Source organism: Lissotriton helveticus, chromosome 4_1, assembly GCF_964261635.1.
Source record: "Lissotriton helveticus chromosome 4_1, aLisHel1.1, whole genome shotgun sequence".
Classification (NCBI taxonomy): Eukaryota; Metazoa; Chordata; class Amphibia; order Caudata; family Salamandridae; genus Lissotriton; species Lissotriton helveticus.
In genome coordinates this window covers 2,039,331,916-2,039,350,136 of record NC_136063.1, presented here as the reverse complement: position 1 = coordinate 2,039,350,136, position 18,221 = coordinate 2,039,331,916, and the positions used below count along the sequence as shown (strand labels likewise).

At 47.3% G+C, this 18,221-nt stretch overlaps 1 long non-coding RNA gene across 1 annotated transcript in view; it reads right to left on the bottom strand.

The window, feature by feature from the left end:
• Positions 1-6,162: 6,162 nt before the first annotated feature.
• The window catches only part of LOC144829489 (uncharacterized), a 111,445-nt gene continuing 99,386 nt past the window's right edge, over positions 6,163-18,221 (bottom strand). Inside the window, exon 3 of the long non-coding RNA XR_013610681.1 lies at positions 6,163-7,006. This is a non-coding gene — a long non-coding RNA (uncharacterized LOC144829489). The remainder of the gene's footprint in view (positions 7,007-18,221) is intronic.

Genomic DNA, 18,221 nt, shown 5'->3' with positions numbered 1-18,221 from the left:
AGAATACAAATAGGCATGGGATTCAAGCACATTCAAATTAGCATTTGAAGAGGCGATTTGAGAGGAAGTGTTGCAGGGATTCTGCTTGTAAACAGAACTATGCCTGGGATCACAGGACGTCAGAATATAGGAATTGAGTCACCATACCACATCAGTACCTATGGGCCCTAATCCGATTAGCTCATAGAGCCTACCTGCCCTCCTAACCTTCCCAGAGTAACAGGTAAATTGACACACCAGAACACAACTCTCTTGTCCGCAGGGGAATCATGGAAACAGATCATCACCTTTATTTTTCTCACTCATTCATGTCCATAATAAACAAAGGAAAGACATGAGGGAAGTTTACAATATTTATTGAAACAATTGTGCTCTATTATGAAGCAACTGTGCTGCAATTAGAAAACCCATACAACTGAGCAGAATATGAAATGAAATGAAGTATTTGTAAAGTGCTGCATATACCCAAGGGTGTCTAGGCGCTACTTTTAAACTAGTGGAATTAGAGGTATTACACTGAACTCACAATCTAAAATGGCCAAGTTTTCAGTCCTCTCCTAAATTTTAACAGATTGGTTTCTTTTTTTAAAAAAGTTTTCGGCAGTGAGTTCCAAAGTCTAGTTGTAGTGTAGGTGAAACTTTTACCCCCCCCCCCCCCGCCCATTTTACTTTGTGCACTCTAGGGATAATCAAGCTTCCACAATCCACCGACCTAAGTGGTCTGGCCAGGGTATACTGTTTAAAATGGTGTGACAGTTGCACCAGACCACGACCATGAAAAGCTTTGAAAGCTATAAAAAAAACTTTGAATTGAATACGCTTCGCGATTGGCAACCAGTGCAATTGGGTTAGTTCCTTAGGACAGAATCGAAGCACGAAAGCCCTAAAAGGACTCTGCCTGCCGCATTTTGTGCTATCTGGAGCTTACGAATGCTTCCGTTGCTCGCACTAGTAAATAGCGCATTACAATAGTCAAGCCTAGATGCAATAAATACAGTGACCACTGTCTTTCTCAGATCAAGAGGGATAAAAGGAAGCACCTTCTTCAGGACTTTGATTAAGAAGAAGCAGGTGGAAGTAGTGTGATTGATCCGAGTTTCAAATGATAGATTGGTGTAACAAAACAAAAAAAGATTTTTTACTTCATTTGAAGGGACTGGCAGAGGACCCAATTGATGTCTGCACAGATTGAAGAAGAGTTCCTGAAGACAAGGACTTCAGTCTTTGATGAGTTTAATTTAAGACAGTTGTCTTGCATCCAATTTCCTATGTGACCCATGCAGTCATGAAATTTGATTGCTGTTGCATCCGGTGCACCATTGATTTACATGATTATCTGTGTATCATCCGCATAGGACACCAGGTTAAAGCCATAGCTTTTAATTAGTTTGGCCAAGGGAGTGACGTACAGATTGAATAAGGTAGGGCTTAGAGACAAGCCATGTGGAAGTCTACAGAGAAGAGGAAAGGGGGGGTGCAAATTCTCCAAGTGCCACCACTTGGGACCTACCTGACAAAAAGGAGCTTAGCAGGGAGAGCGCTTTGTCTCTGATTCTGAGTAACGATAGACAGTCAACCAACACATCGTGGTGACCGTGTCAAAAGCCGCTGACAGAGCGAACAGGATCAGGGCTGTGCTCCCACCACTATCTAAGTTTTGTCTAAGCTTTTCAGTGGCTGTGATCAGGGCCAGTTCGGGGCTGTAATGAGCCCAAAATCCATATTGAGATGGATCGAAAATGCCATTATCCGAGATGAAGGTGGTTAGTTCTAGATTGATATTCTTTTCTACTTTCTTTGCTGGAAACGGATGTCGCGAAATTGGCCTGTAGTTAAGAGTGTCATTGATATCCAAGTTAGATTTTTGTTAAGAGTGGCCATATGGATACCTTTTTCCATTCAATGGGAAATGTCATGATGTAAACAAGATTAAAGATAGGCAGTAGAGATGTTGCTACAATCTCTTGGGATAGATGAATGATTCTCAGAGGGCACAGGTCCGTGGGGGATCCTGACTTAACTACTAAGATTATTTTTATAATCTGATTTAAGGTTAAGGTGGGAAATGACTAAAGCATTGGCATTGCCGGGCCTCCATGGATGGATGGCAGAGGAGATAAATGGCTGCGATGAGGCGGAGACTGGGCCCAATGATTGACCTGGGGTGAAAAAGCATCATGAACCGATTTACCCTTTTGCTGAAATGACACATCTTGTGAGTTACAGAATTGTTGTCTAGCTTTATGATCATGGGGATCCGGAAGCTTCGAAAGTTTTTTGATAGTAGTGAATACAATTTTCAAACAACCGTTGGTTGCTTCAATTTTTTCTGTGAAGTAGGATGTCTTTTCCTTCAAGATTAGATTTTGATGGATAATTTCAAATCTGTTTTGGTCTGAGAATTGTCATCTAATCTCCTTTTCCTTTCTAACCTGCGGCCAATTTGTTTTTGAGCTCTAAGTGAGTCATTAAACCAGGGTTCTGACGGTGATTGCCTATGGTGGCAGTGGCTAGCCAATGGGACTAGCTGCTGGGCTGTGGAATCAATCCAATAATGAGAGTTCGCCACTGCGAGATCTAAGTGGGATGTGGGGGGAGTTCTGTAATGATTGAGTGAGCACAATTTTTAATTGCTCTGCCTTGATCTTGTTCCATGATCGAGTAGTAGTTACCTTACCTGGAAGTTTTATGGACAGTTTTTGTGGGAATGACATTTCAAACATAATCGCTTTATGATCCAATAAGCTTGAGGGAAGTGATCTGATCTGTTCTAGATTGGGATTATCCTAAAGTATCCCATCCAGACAATGCCCTGCTGTGTGTGTTGGCCATTTAACAATTTGTCTGAGTCCTGCGCTGGCCATTTGGTCAAGGAGTGCTTCAGTTTCACAGTCTGAGACATTTTCCAAGTGAAAATTGAAGTCTCCTAAAATGCAGAAGTTATAATCCCCGGCTTTGGCTTCTAAAAGTTGGCCTAACTTATCAAGAAATTTATATTTAGTTCTTAGAGGATGAAAGAGTAATATGCCATTAAAACTGTTTTGACTATCCAATTCGAGCCAGAGCCTCAAAGTCTACATTTTCAGTAAGAGGATTGAACCATGACTTTAGGCTGGTTCTGACAATTAGGGCTATTCTTCCCCCTCTTTTCCCAACTCTGTTCATTCTATGGATCGTAAAACCTTCGGGAAGAGCCTGGAGCAGGTCTGGATCAGAGGAAGCATCTGCCAAAGTTTCCATAACAAAGGCCAAATCTATCTGATGTACTTCACTAAAGTCTTGAAATATTCAGTTGTTTTTTGTGAGAGATCCTATGATAACAAGTACACAAGAAACCCGTGTTCTTTTCACCTTGTGAGATGCTGGGGTGGGGTAAGAACGCCTATCATTGAGCAAAGGAAGAAAATGAAAGGTATGTTCGCAATGCGGGCATCATGGCGAACCATTTTGCAAATGTGGATCATACCGTGCTCCGGGGTAAGAGTTACCTATGGGTCTGAGTTGTAACAGCATTTCCCTTGGATAGTGGTGTCTGGTCCTGTGTTGAATGTCTGTGCCGAAACCAGCATAGTGACTGACACTAAGCGTGATCCGGGTGCAAACAGGCTTGCCTTTGGCATGGATGCACTAGAGATCCTGCTTTGTAGTCTGGTATCTGGGGGTGGGATTGAGGGTGTGAAGGGGGTGGCCGCAGGCGCTAATGCGTCCGGGCAGAAGAGAGGTAAAAGTGGGGGCAAATAAAAATCAATCGGGAGTCCAGCTACCCCAGCTGCGTTCACAAGCTCTCTTGTGAGTCGCACCTACTGTGAACAAACAAAATTTAAATAACGATGAGAATAGAAATCATAAAAAGAATACAAAAAAGTCTTATTGAAATGGTGGATAAATCGGGGGCCAGGCAATTCCAGGTCATACTAGTGCCTACAAGGAAACAACTTTAAAAGTGCTTCTAATGTACAGCATGAAGGAATCTAATCGTAGCCAGCCTTTCGAAGATGGTGGCTATAGTCAGGAGCCAGGCACCTCCCAAGCACGCTGGTGCTTACAAGGAAATAAAGAAACTGAACACTCATTGAGCGGTGTCCACATAGTTACCAAAGGCTGCAAGGACGCGCTAGAGGTCCGGCTTTGTAGTCTGGCATCTGGGGATGGGATTGAGGGCACGAGGGGGCGTGGCCACAGGCGCTAATGCGCGAGGGCAGAAGGGAGGTAAAAGTGGGGGTAAATAAAAATCAAACGGGGGTCCAGCTACCCCGGCTGCGCTCTCTTGTGAGTCTCAACTACTGTGAACAAAAAATAAAATAACGATGAGAAATCAAAATCATAAAAAGATTAAAAAGAGTAATCTGCATTATGAGTAAATTGTATACAATGAAAAGCTCTACCATGGGGAATGATATATCTGACTAAGCTTCCCCTCACTATGGGAGCACAGTGATATATCCATGATCTCTGGGATTAGAACGGGCCCCCATACCTGGCATTTGTTAGGTGGTCTGCATCTCCGGTTGCGCAAAACTTGCACACTTATCCCGGGACCTTTCTCTTCTGCTAGAATCCTCCTCTCAGTTTTCAAAAAGCAAGTCTCTGTGTGTATATGATATGAGGTAATAACTATACAGAAGGGGGTCCCCTGAAAGGATATAGGCAGGTCAACAGGGGGAAACAAGCAATCAATTAGGACAGAGAGGAAACCTGCCAAAAATATTTAAATAAGGTCCTACAAGAGGATCCTAAGATGCAAACATGGGCATGGGAGCAACCATCAAGGGAGTCAAACAATCAGACCCAAAGATACATTTGGTTATTTTTATAATTTTTTCAAAATTCAGAATTTAGTTAATGGACATACAAAATTGATATCAAGTTAGGACGGCAGGATTGTTTCTTCCATCTTCAATCCACTTTTCCTCCTCCGCCCCCACCCCTCTGTTTGATGATTTATTTCTATCTTGTCATCGTTCCATTTTGTGGCGTATATGTACCATTGTGATTGTTTGTGTGGTTTGATGTATGATGTTTGGTTAAGGATGGAATGTATGTGGGAATGATTGTGAGATTTGAACGGTGTATGTGGGACCTAATATGTTGAAAATTGTTGCTTTGTTTTAATGTAAATGACCATATCATGACTTGATATAAATTTTGTATGACCATGAACTAAATTCTGAATTTTGAAAAAATAATAAAAATAACCAAATGTATCTTTGGGTCTGATTGTTAGACTCCCTCGATTATATGATACGAGGTGCCTCACTTGAAACCAGCAGCTGTTCCTCTGTGTCGTGTCTAAATGCCAAGCGCTGTTGCTAACCGATCACAGTAAAAACAGGGCACAGTGTTGTTCGACCTTGTACACAATATTCAGACCGAGTCCCAGGAAGGAGAACTGAATAATAACATGCAGCATATTTCTAAAAAAATATCGTGGCCCAAAAACAAATGTGCTGTGTGTAACGTTTGCAAAGCAACATGCAGTTAGGCTAAAATTGGAACTGCTGCCCTCTGTCTCAGATCCTGTATGGCCAGGTCTTTACCAGTGGCTCAGCAGCAGTGGTGAGAGCAGCCAGGTGCTCGGATGTGGAGGAGTGGACAAAGGCGGGCAAGAGCAGAAGCTGCTGATGCTGATGGATGTCCGTGCCCGCACAGCGGATAGGGGGCGCTGGGGCGCCAGCAGGATAAGGTGCACCGGACTGTTTGCAGGCTCACCCCCCCTTAGACCGCTGAGAGCAACCCACCCCAAAGGGCAGCGGCAACAGCTGTTTTTCACCTGCATTGTTTCTTCTCTCCCACTGCCCATTGACTGCTTACTTGCGATTCTGGCCCGCTTTCTGCAGCTCCTCCTCACCCTGTCACGTCTTTAATGTTTCACCTTGTGTTTATTTATAAAGTTTTATATAGTAGTGACTGTTACGAGAGGAAATCTCCTGGCAGTTTGGGCTGGACTGTTCCTATTGGAAAATAATGCTGATTCCACTATACCTGGATCACATCTGAGGTGGCCTGGTGGACAAAAAACGATGATTAATTCAAGCAATCTATCCATCATTTATTTACTTCCCTACAAGTGATACCCTAATTGCTACAGGTATGCCCAGGCGCAGGCCCCATGCTTAGTATGCTGTAAGACTCAAGCTGCACCCTACTAACAAGGCCCACATAGGCTGAAACTGGTCTGAAAAAGCTTGTGTATTCCTGTTCTAAGTGGACCAGGTCTGGCTGTTTGGGCTTGATTGTTTCTGGTGGAACTGAAACAAAGCTGATTTGCATATGACTGGTTTGGGGTGGCATCATGGACAAACAGACTGGACTGACGCCCAGAGTAAGTGACTGAGATTCATTAATGCAGTCTACCCATTTCTTTATTTTGTTTTCCTCAGTCCTCTTAACCAGACGCCACAAACTTGGTTTCTGAGAATGGTCATCAAACTGTTAAGGATGATGGCCGCATTCATTTCATTGGTTCTGAATACAAATATAAGTCCACTTCAAGAGTGTATAACAAACCAGGGCTTAAAGTGAAGAGGGCATGGGAGTATCTTGTATCATCTCTACTGGTACAGCGCCAATTTCAATGATGGAAAAACGCAATATGTTACTGGGCAGACCTTTTGCACCTCCATAGCCATACGTAGTCATTACAATGCACTCAACCATTTTTAGGTGTGGAGCCCACCTGCCAGAGCTTACGAGTAAGAGGAAATGAACCACACAATATTTACTCCAGCATATAAATCTACGAGAACCGTCAACAGTAGAGTTGGTGCTCAAAATGCTTGAGAAAATGGTATGCATCAAGGTCTCTATGTACTACATAAAAACATATAGGAACACTAAATCTTCTGGCTAAATAGGTGCATTCATCTACTGCATAAACAACCCGAAAGGGCTGGACAGCGATTTTGCAGATCTGTTGAGCAAAATTCTTGAGTCGCATGATTTTGAGGTGAGGACAGATACTCTGCACAAATTGCTTCACAGTTGGAGACCCAATTCATAGCTCTGCCTGTAACACAAAAACAAACAATGGCAAAGTTAGGCATCCAGCGATCTTTTGCCAACACTTTCCATTTTTTTTCTGGAGTTTTATATAGCCAGGTATCAGAGCACTTTACATGAGCACCAGTTGCGTTCCACAATGACACATTAATTTTTGTTAGGCACAGGGAGATTAAGTGATTTGCCCAGATTCACAGGATGTTGAGCGTCGTTGCCGAGACACGATCCTGGTTCCCCCGATTTAAGGTGTACCGTCCTAGCCATTAGGCCACATCCTCTCCCCATTTACTTCCTTTTCTACTGTGTGCCATATACAAGGTGTGTCAAGCACCAATGATTCATCCACTCGAAGTGAAAATACATGCCATCAGTAAGTTATCACAAATATTGGACTAGCTAAGCCATCAAGAATGTCGTTTGCTACTCTCAAAACCTCAGTAGTTGACTCTATCAATTTGTCCCATAAGGTCTTGAGTTTTTGGCCATTCAGAAATTCCTAGAGGATCTGTGGGTGGTTAGAGAAGCTACAGTCAAAATTAATAGAGCAGCTAAAAAAATGTTGGGGTAAAATACTGTGTAACAGTGCAGGTTAATCGCCAACAGGCATCAGTTCATGGTATTGTTATATATCTGTTGACCTTGCAAATGTCAGGTCCAGCTTAAAAATCGATAAGGGTACATCTGTCAATTGTTGCTGTCTAATTATAGAACAGACCCAATGCTTTCATCTTTGGAATCCCAGTAGCTCAATTGGATGCCATTAATTCTGCTTCTTAGGATCTGAACATTGTTGAAACCTGGCCAGTGGAGTCTGTTTGAAACATTACAGTCATGTACACAACTAACATGGAAGGTAGTATGTTTAGTGGTGTTTACATCATTATGGAGATTTTGTGAATTTAAGGAAAGCATTCCTACAAGTTCATGAAGCGAATATTGTCTTGCGCATCATTGCACACATTTAGCCAAATATGGTCTCAACCCATGAATTGCCAACATTTTTCAAAAAGTAATGTTGCTGAAAGATCTTTAGAAATGCTTGATATAAATACAGCCCACATATATTACATTAATCAAACTAAACCAGTTTGTATAACAAACAACTTGTTGTGTCTTTTGCACAACTCCATCTAGGCAAAGTCATGTTTCCTGAGGCATGCAGCCCATATTCTAATTCTGGAGTCTTCAGATGACTAGCATAATGACACCCACAACCTGGATCAGAAGGGGATGGGGAATACATGGTTTCCTAGTTCTCGATCTCCATTGAAATGATAAGCATTGAATAGTCCCACCTCTATGCGGGATCACAAAACTTTTTTCTGTCACATTTTATGCAGTGTCTTCGCTTACTTCAGAAAAGCAAGGCGGTGCATGTGACAAAAATGTATAATTTAGCAGCCTAAAAACAAGCTATTTTGCCAACTTCATTTAAAAGATGGAAGAAATTACGTAAAGGCCTGAAAGTTTACTGAAAGAAGGAAAAGGGACATTTTAAACACATCCTTTGCAAACCGTTTTTGTTATCTTTAAGTGAAGGATAGGGAAGGATTGGGCAATGAAACTGTATAGGCTGAAACGGTATTAGAATGACAATATAACTCTGTCCTCCAAGGACCTACTTAATGGAGGCTGCATCACTGGCATGCGGCTGGTGCACCAAAGGCGTGCCAAATGCAAGCCCGCCTTTGCCCATTCTTGCTTGGAATGCGCCCAGCGCCCGGAACCCTAGTTCTACACCCTGCAACTAAACCGCTGCCAAACTCCTAGCCCTGGACAGTGGACACCACAACAATCGATGCTGCCGCATCTCCCCACGTGCCACAGTAGGTCCTGCAGCATCAGATCGCCCACCAACTCACCATCCACCACCATGCGAACCAACCGACACAAAGCATCAACTTCATATCAACTTGCCTGCCTCCTCTTCAACACACACTCACTTTGGAAACACCCCACCGAGATCTGGGACCTCATCACCACCCTCATCCCCAATGGTGTCTTGCTCACTGAAACCTTGCTTACCCCTGTCTCTGCTCCTGACATAGCCACAGTAACACCCAATGGATACAAGATCGCACACCGAGACTGCACCAACCCAGATCGCCATCATTCACAAAGAAAATATCCACTGCACCACAGAGACAGAAGACACCATCTAGACCATGGAACACCTCAACTTCAAATTCCAAACAGACTGAAATAACATCATCAGAGGCACCCCCACTTCCAGACCACCTGAACCACGCACCAGCTTCTGCATCATCAACCCTGATTTCATTGCCCCACTCGTCATTGCCTCCACAGACTACATCTGCCTCGGAGATCTGAATTTCCACCTAGACGACCTCATCAATACCACCAACCTCCTTGACAGCATAAATAACATCGGACTCACCCAACTCGTCACCGAACCCCGCCACATTGTAGAACACAGGCTAGATCCCATCATCACTTCCAGCAACAGGGTCAAGTACAGCCACATTGCTGAACACACCTGGACTGAACACTCCATCATACATTCTAACTTCTTCAGCCCGTGCACCTCCACCGCTGAGCCACCCAGCGCACTGCCACCACAGTTGGAGCAAAGTATCAGAGAGCCAATGGGCCGACACCCTCAACACATCATGCCACAACACTGCATCAAACCTGGACCATGCTGCCAAAAACTTCAACTCCTGAATCACTAACTGTGCCGCTTCCATCAAGACCAGCATACACATGAGATCCACCAAACAGGCAAGGTGTTACACCAAGGAGCTGAGGACAGGAAAAAAGCCACTGCAAGCAACTTGAAAGTAGATGACGCACAAGCAAGGACACCTCGGACAGAACCACCTTCAAAACCTCCCTCAAACTATTCCATCCACTGACTACTGAGAGACAAAGAGGAAAGCCTTAGCCAACCTTGCGTCCAGCTCCAACCACAGCAAAGAGCTTGTCAACATTGTCAGAGTTTTTCAACCCTGCAGCTACAGAGAACAAGATGTCCCAAGATCTATGTGATAGGCTCGCTGACGTTCCATGACAAGATCACCACCATCTACAAGAACTTTGAACCAAAGTCCAAGCCCTCTGACTTTCTTCACCTTCACGTGCTTACTTAAATCAACACAGACCACCAACTGATCGTATGGGACCAGCTCACCCCCCAGGACACCACCATCATCATGAACTCGGTTCACTCTGGAGCCCCCGCTAACCTCTGCTCACACCACATTTTCAACCTCTAAAGCCACAGGATAAGCAGCAAGCTCACCAACCGCTTCAACTCACTCGCCATAGACACTTTTCCTGAAGCCTGGAAACATGCAGAATTCAAACCACTCCTTTATACACCGTCTGCCGACCTAAGTAAATTCAAGAACTACTGCCCAATCTACCTTCTCTCCTTTACAGCAAACGTCCTGGAAAAAGTGATCTACTGATGACTTGTGAAATATCTGGAGCAGAGCCTTCTCCTAAAGACCTCCCAATACAGGTTCTGCACCAAGCACATTACCGAGACTGCCTTGATCATGGACACTGACATCCGAGCCCTCCTTAACCAGGGAAAAATAGCGGCTCAGATCCTCCTCGACCTATCAGCAGCCTTCAGCACCATATACCTCATCACACTTTGATCAGAAGCCTGCATCACATTGGTATTCAAGGAAACACCCTCAAATGGATTGCCTCCTTCCTCACTGGAAGAACGCAGAGGTCCGCCTACCTTAATTCTCCTCCGAACCCAAGGACATCTGCGGTGTCCCTCAAGGATCCTCTCTCAGCCCCACCCTCTTCAATACCTACATGACCCCTTTGTCTAACATCGGCAGATCCCATGGACGAAACATTCTATCCCCCGGGACCACGCACACAAAACAGCGAAGACATCACAGACTTCATCAGCCCACACGCCCTCCCCTCCACTGACTACATTCTCCTCGGGGACCTCAACTTCCACCTGGAGAACAACAAGGACCGCCACACCACCGCCCTGCTGGAAAACCTTGCCAACCTCGCACTCAAGCAACTGGTCAACACCCCCACCCACAACGCCGGCCACACGCTTGATCCCGTCTTCTCTTCCAGCAAGTACATCACCTTCAGCCACGCCACCGGACTCCACTGGACCGACCACAGCTGCGTCCACTTCAGCTTCAAAAGATCCACGACCCACCACCACCCGCAACAGGTACCTCACAGAAATTGGAGCAAGATCACCGCAGACCCAGCTCACCACCTCCCTCAGCCAGAGCCCACCCGCCAACACAACGGACCCCAACGAAGCAGCCCGCAACTTCACACAGTGGCTGACCGCCTGCGCCGACGACCTCGCGCCACTAAAGAACCCTCCCAGCAGACCCAGAAGCAAGAAGGCATCCTGGTTCACCGACGACCTCAAGGACTCCAATAAGACCTGCCGCACCCTCGAGAAAGCCTGGCTCCTCGACCGGACCACCGACAACATGACCGCCCTCAAACACGCTACCCGCAAGCACCACCAGCTCATCCGCACCACCAAGAAGAAATCCCTGAAGGAACGACTGGACAACAACGCCCACGACAGCAAAGAGCTCTTCACTATCGTCAAGGAGTTCTCCAACCCCAGCACCGGCACCAACGACATCACTCCGTCACAAGACCTCTGCGACTCCCTCGCCTCGTTCTTCCACCGCAAGATCGCCGACATCCACAACAGCTTCGGCGCCCCAGCCACGCACCCAACCGTCGAACCAATGCCCCCCACCGCCACCCTTCGCACCTGGACCACGGTGACCACCGAAGACACAGCCCGCACGATGAACACCATCCACTCCGGATCACCGACCGACCCCTGCCCACACCACGTCTTCAACAAGGCCGACTCCACCATCGCACCCCAACTCCGGAACATCATCAACGCCTCCTTCAACACCGCCACCTTCCTGGAGAGCTGGAAGCACGCCAAGATCAGCGCCCTCCTGAAGAAACCTACAGCGGACCCCACCGATCTCAAAAACTTCCGCCCCATCTCGCTCCTCCCTTTTCCTCCTAAAGTCATCGAGTTGATCGTCAACAGACAGCTGACCGCCTTCCTCGAGACGAACGGATCCCTCGACCCCTCGCAGTCTGGCTTCAGAGCCAACCACAGCACCGAGACCACCCTCATCGCAGCCACCGACGACATCCGGACCCTGCTCGACAAGGGGGAAACAGTGGCCCTCATCCTCCTGGACCTCTCCGCTGCGTTCGACGCGGTCTGCCACCGCACCCTAGTCCAGCGCCTCAGCAACATCGGTATCCAAGAGAAGGCACTGGAGTGGATCATCTCGTTCCTCGCCGGAAGAACACAAAGAGTCCGCCTCCCCCCGTTTCGCTCCGAGGCCACCGAAGTCATCTGCGGCATCCCGCAAGGATCTTCACTCAGCCCCACCCTCTTCAACATCTACATGAAACCTCTCGCAGCCATCGCACGCCAGCACAACCTCAACATCATCTCTTACGCCGACGACACCCAGCTGATCCTCTCCCTCACCAGAGACCCCGACACCGCCAGAACCTGCCTACACGAAGGGATGAAAGACGTCGCCGAGTGGATGAAGGACAGCCGCCTGATACTGAACTCGGACAAGACGGAAGTCCTCATCCTGGGATCTTCGCCCTCCGCCTGGGACGACTCCTGGTGGCCCCCAGCCCTGGGCACCGCACCCAAGCCAACCGACCACGCACGCAACCTGGGCTTCATCCTGGATCCCTCCCTCTCGATGACCAGACAAGTCAACGCCGTCTCCTCATCGTGCTTCAACACCCTGCGTATGCTTCGCAAGATCTTCCGCTGGATCCCGACCGAGACCAGGAAGACTGTCACCCAGGCACTCGTCACCAGCCGACTGGACTACGGAAACGCCCTCTACGCCGGAACCACAGCCAAGCTACAGAAAAGACTCCAGCACATCCAGAACGCCTCCACCCGACTCATCCTGGATGTCCCCGACGCAGCCACATCTCCAGCCACCTGAGGAACCTGCACTGGCTCCCCGTCGACAAGAGGATCACGTTCCGGCTCCTCACCCACGCACACAAGTCTCTCCACGACCTGGGCCCCAAGTACCTCAACGACCACCTGACCTTCTACACGCCCACCCGCCAGCTACGGTCCACCAGCCTCGCCCTCGCAGCCGTACCACGCATACGAAGAGCCACCGCCGGAGGAAGATCCTTCTCTTACCTGGCTGCCAAGACTTGGAACTCCCTCCCCATCCACCTTCGGCTGACCCAGGACGATCTCGCCTTCAGGAAACAACTCAAGACCTGGCTGTTCGAGCAGTAGCATACCCCTCCCCCCAAGAGCCTTGAGACCCTCCCGGGTGAGTAGTGCGCTATACAAATGGCATGATTGATTGATTGATGCAGATAACACTCAGCTCATCCTACTGCTCTTAGAAGATCCCACCAACACAAGAACCACCTTCCACAGGTGCATGAAGAGCATCACCAACTGGATGAAGGACAACTGCCTGAAGATCAACACGGACAAAACAGAAGTTATTATCTTCAGCAACACCAGCACCCCTAGAAATGACTCCTGATGGGCCTCGAAACTAGGACCATCACCCAAATTGACTGACCACGCCAGAAACCAGCATTCCGTCCATCAATTGTTTCTTTTGCATATGTCACTCTAAGTGGGAAGGGTATGCCCAGACGTGCGTCACTACATCACTGGATTCAAGCTAGCCTGGTTGATGAAGGGTGATGCCCTAAAACCGGTCCCAGGATGCTTGTTTCTGCTCCAGGGAGGATCTGTCTTGGCAGTACGGGCTGGACTGTTCCCACAAGGAACAGGGTCAAGACTGATTTGCATATGGCTGGGTCCAAACTGGGGTGGTGTGGTGAGCAAACTAATAATGGATTAAATCAGATCCTTGTGACTGGGGGTTAATGTTTGCATTGTCCAGCATTCCAGCCATCAATTGTTTCTTTTGCACATGCCAGAACCCTCAGCATAATCCTGGACAACAAATTGACCATAAGTCCCAGATTAATGCAGTCTCCTCTGCCTGCTTTCTCACACTTTGCATGTTATAAAAAAGGGCTCCTCCTGAGCACCAGACTTACCATCACTCAGGCCCTGATTACCAGCCAATTAGGCTACGGCAGCGCACTCCACGCTGAGATCACCGCACACCTTCTGCAGAGACTCCAGATATAGAACTTTACTGCCAGACTCATCCTCGACCTCCTCATAGAGACCTGCATCAATCCCATCTCCGAAAACTCCTCTGGCTCCCTATACACAATATGCCAATTCAAGCTGATGATCCACGCCTACAAAGCGCTGCACAACTAAGGACCAGCCTACATCCACCACCACCTGATCTTCCATCATCCTACCATACAACTACACTCTGCCTTTCTTTCACTCGCCCACACCCCTTGCATCTGCCGATCCAGCAGTGGAGGACACTCCTACCTTGCAGCAAAAACCTGGAACGACCTCCCGCTGCAGCTATGCACCTCCAACCTTCTACTGGAATTCCAGAGAGCACTGTTCGATTGAGTCACCTGAACCATCATGACCCTCAAGCACCTTGATACCCTCTTGGGTGATTAGTTGCGCTATATAAATACACTGATTGATTGGGGAGGATTACTGTGCTTTCAATAGAAATTCCCCTGAAGGAGAATTAGGATTAAAGGTAAGAAACCCTTCCTTCTCCTTCAGGGGATCTTTATTGATAATCATAGGCATTGAATAGAAGGGCTAGCTCATCCTATAAACTGCAAGGTTAGACATAAGAGGAATAAAAGTAATCAATGAGGCTTGCCCTACCTGGGTATCTGCTCTAGAATCTGAATCGAAACAATAGTGTCATGTAAAGGTGTGAAATGAACTCTGTGTTGCTGCCTTGCAGGTCTCAGACATTGGAATATTTCTCTACTGTAGCAGAAGCTCCTTTACCTCTGTTTAAATGCGCTTTTGGCACATCAGATAATTTTTTGTTAGCGCTTTTTCTTTTTTTACAGCATAAGCATATGCAAGTGATTGCTTCAATGTGACAAACTCTGTCTGCAATGGACTTCTCACACCAGGAGCGTGGAGAAACCTCTCTGCCAGAGAAGATAGATTCTGAAAAAAGTAGGTAATGATCTGCGTAACATAAAAGTCCAAGAGTACTTTATGGAGGAATTACTACCCGATTGCTGTGAAAAACTGTGTAAGGTTTGTGGGAAAATAGAGCTTGAATTTCACTAACCCTGCAGACGTTATCCCAAATTAGAAAATGAGGGTTCCAAGAAAGATGTTGGAGGGAAGCCTTATGTATAGGTTTAAAATGTTGCCCCATGAAACATGAAAGGACAATATTCAACTGCCACAGAAGGGAAGGTCTCCTTATAAAAGGGCAAACTTTCTTAATGCATTATAGAAAATCCTTTACTACAGGAATTTAAAAAAAGGAAATTTGGAAAAGACATTTTATGTTGGTCATGATTGCTGTAAAGTGGTTTGTAAAGAAGGAAAATGTAAAATTTGCAGTGACCAACTCATGTAGATATGGAAGCACTGCATCTTCTTGGCAGGTGATAGGATCAAAATTGTTCTGAGCATGCCAAAAGCAGAACTTTGTCCTTGTAGAAGGTGTTATGGCTTCTCTCAACACATTCATGCAGTCCTGAGGAAGATTCAAGAGGCCATATTGTATGAGTTCAGGAGAAACACCAAACAAGTATTGGCAAAGCCAATAGATCTCGGCAATGCCCAAGCTATTGGCCTTGCCAATGTCAATGTCTTTTAGCCATCTGGTCTAGCATCACCTCTGCTGTTCAGCATGGCTGAAAGTCATTGAAAATGGTGCTATGATGTGGCCAGGGCAGGCTGTCATAGTGCTTTTTTGTTTTAAGAGGGGCAGGACAATAAACAACATGGGGGCAAAGAGACTGCGTCGGCTCAATATACTGTGATTCTGGGCTTTCAGTAACTTTCAGCCATACTGAACTGCAGATGTGCTGCTTGACAACATGGCTAAAAGACATTCACATTGATCTGTGTGGCCCCCCCTTCCTTTACTTTTTCGTGGCCGGGCCCCAGGGAATGATGTCCCCAGTGCTGAAAAAGGCCCCCACCCCTTTTCTTCATGGCTTCATTCTTTACTTTGGGCCGGGCCCTAGGAGGTGGCAGTCCCAAGGGCCGTTATCAGCCCAGGAAAGGGGGGGGGGGGGGCAGGGGGAGTCATGCTCTTCCTCCCAATATTAAAAAAAAAGGCTGGGCCCGGGGGAAATGGGGTCCCTGGGCCATAATCAGCCTTGTGAGGTGGGCCGCATGAGCCCTCGCCCCATATTTATAAAAATAATCCCCCCCCCCCCCCCCTGGGACCTGAGGGAGGGGGTGCATTCAAAAAAGCCTGAGAGACCACTTGGGGTTGCCAACTTCGGAACCACAGATATATCTATAAATCTTTTTTCTTTAGTTACTTCAAAACTACTGAACGGATTTACATCAAATTGCAAAATACACTCTTTCAGCGAAATTTAGTGTAATTCCCCCAAAGTCAGGCAGTCAGACTGGGGACATGATAAAAAAAATAGTCCCCAACCACGAGCTCAGCAGCAAATTGGCTGCAGAGTTCGGGAGGCGCCAACAGATTTCCTCTTAACCGAAGGCCACCAACATTACTAGACCTCTTCATGAAGGAGAAATTACATAACATAACAATATGCAAGACATCTATTTTATATTTTAATTCCAGTAATAGTGCTTCATACCTCTGGCAATGCGTTGAAGTACTTTTTTGGTTGAATAGCACACTACACCATGAACCCAGCAATTAGAAAAAAAATATTATTTTGTTACTGCTTTCACACGTGTTCTAAGTTAATCGTTTTTTGTCTTGTGTTCGTAAGATCAATCAATCATTGACATTTATAGAGCGCGCTACTCACACGTGAGGGTCTCAAGGCGCTGAAGGGGGTTGCCGCTACTGCTCGAATAGCCAGGTCTTGAGGTGTTTCCTGAAGGTGAGGTGGTCCTGTGTCAGTCGTAGGTGTGCAGGGAGGGAGTCCCATGTCTTGGCTGCCAGGTAGGAGACTGGTGGAGCGGAGCTGGCGGGTGGGGGTGTATAACGAGAGGTGGTTGTTGAGGTACTCGGGGCCCATGTTGTGGAGCGCTTTGTGTGCGTGGGTGAGCAGCCTGAATGTAATCCTCTTGTTGACGGGGAGCCAGTGCAGGTTTCTCAGGTGTGCGGATATGTGGCTGTGGCGAGGGATGTCGAGGATAAGTCGTGCGGAGGTGTTCTTTATGCGCTGAAGACGTTTCTGGAGTTTGGCTGTGGTTCCTGCGTATAGGGCGTTCCCGTAGTCCAGTCGGCTTGTGACGAGAGCCTGGGTGACTGTCTTTCTGGTTTCGGTGGGGATCCACCGGAAGATCTTTCGGAGCATGCGCAGGGTGTTGAAGCATGAGGACGAGACTGCGTTGACTTGCTTGGTCATCATGAGGGAGGAGTGCAGGATGAATCCCAGGTTGCGTGCCTTGTCCGTGGGTGTCAGTGCGGTGCCTAGCGCTGTGGGCCACTAGGAGTCGTCCCAGGCGGATGGGGATTGTCCGAGGATGAGGACCTCTGTTTTGTCCGAGTTGAGCTTCAGATGGCTTTGCTTCATCCATTCTGCAACATCTTTCATTCCGTCCTGGAGGTTGGTTTTGGCGGTGGATGGGGCTTTGGTGAGGGAGAGTATCAGTTGGGTGTCGTCGGCGTAGGAAATGATGTTGAAGTTGTGTTTGCATGCGATGGTGGCGAGGGGGCTCATGTAGATATTGAAGAGGGTTGGGCTGAGTGAGGAGCCTTGTGGTACACCGCAGATGATCTTGGTGGCCGCGAAGCGGAAGGGGGGGAGGCGGACTCTCTGGGTTCTGTTGGAGAGGAACGATGTGATCCAGTCCAGGGCCTTTCCTTGGATCCCAGTGTTGTAGAGGCGGGTTATTAGGGTGCGGTGGCAGACGGTATCAAAGGCTGCAGAGCGGTCAAGGAGGATGAGAGCGGCGGTCTCTCCATTGTCCATCAGGGTCCTGATGTCATTGGTGGCTGCGATGAGGGCGGTCTCGGTGCTGTGGTTGGCTCGAAATCCGGACTGGGATGGGTCGAGCGAGTTGTTTGCTTCGAGGAATGTAGTCAGCTGTTTATTGACGGTCTTCTCGATGACTTTAGCAGAGAAGGGGAGAAGAGAGATGGGGCAGAAGTTCTTGAGGTCTTTGGGGTCCG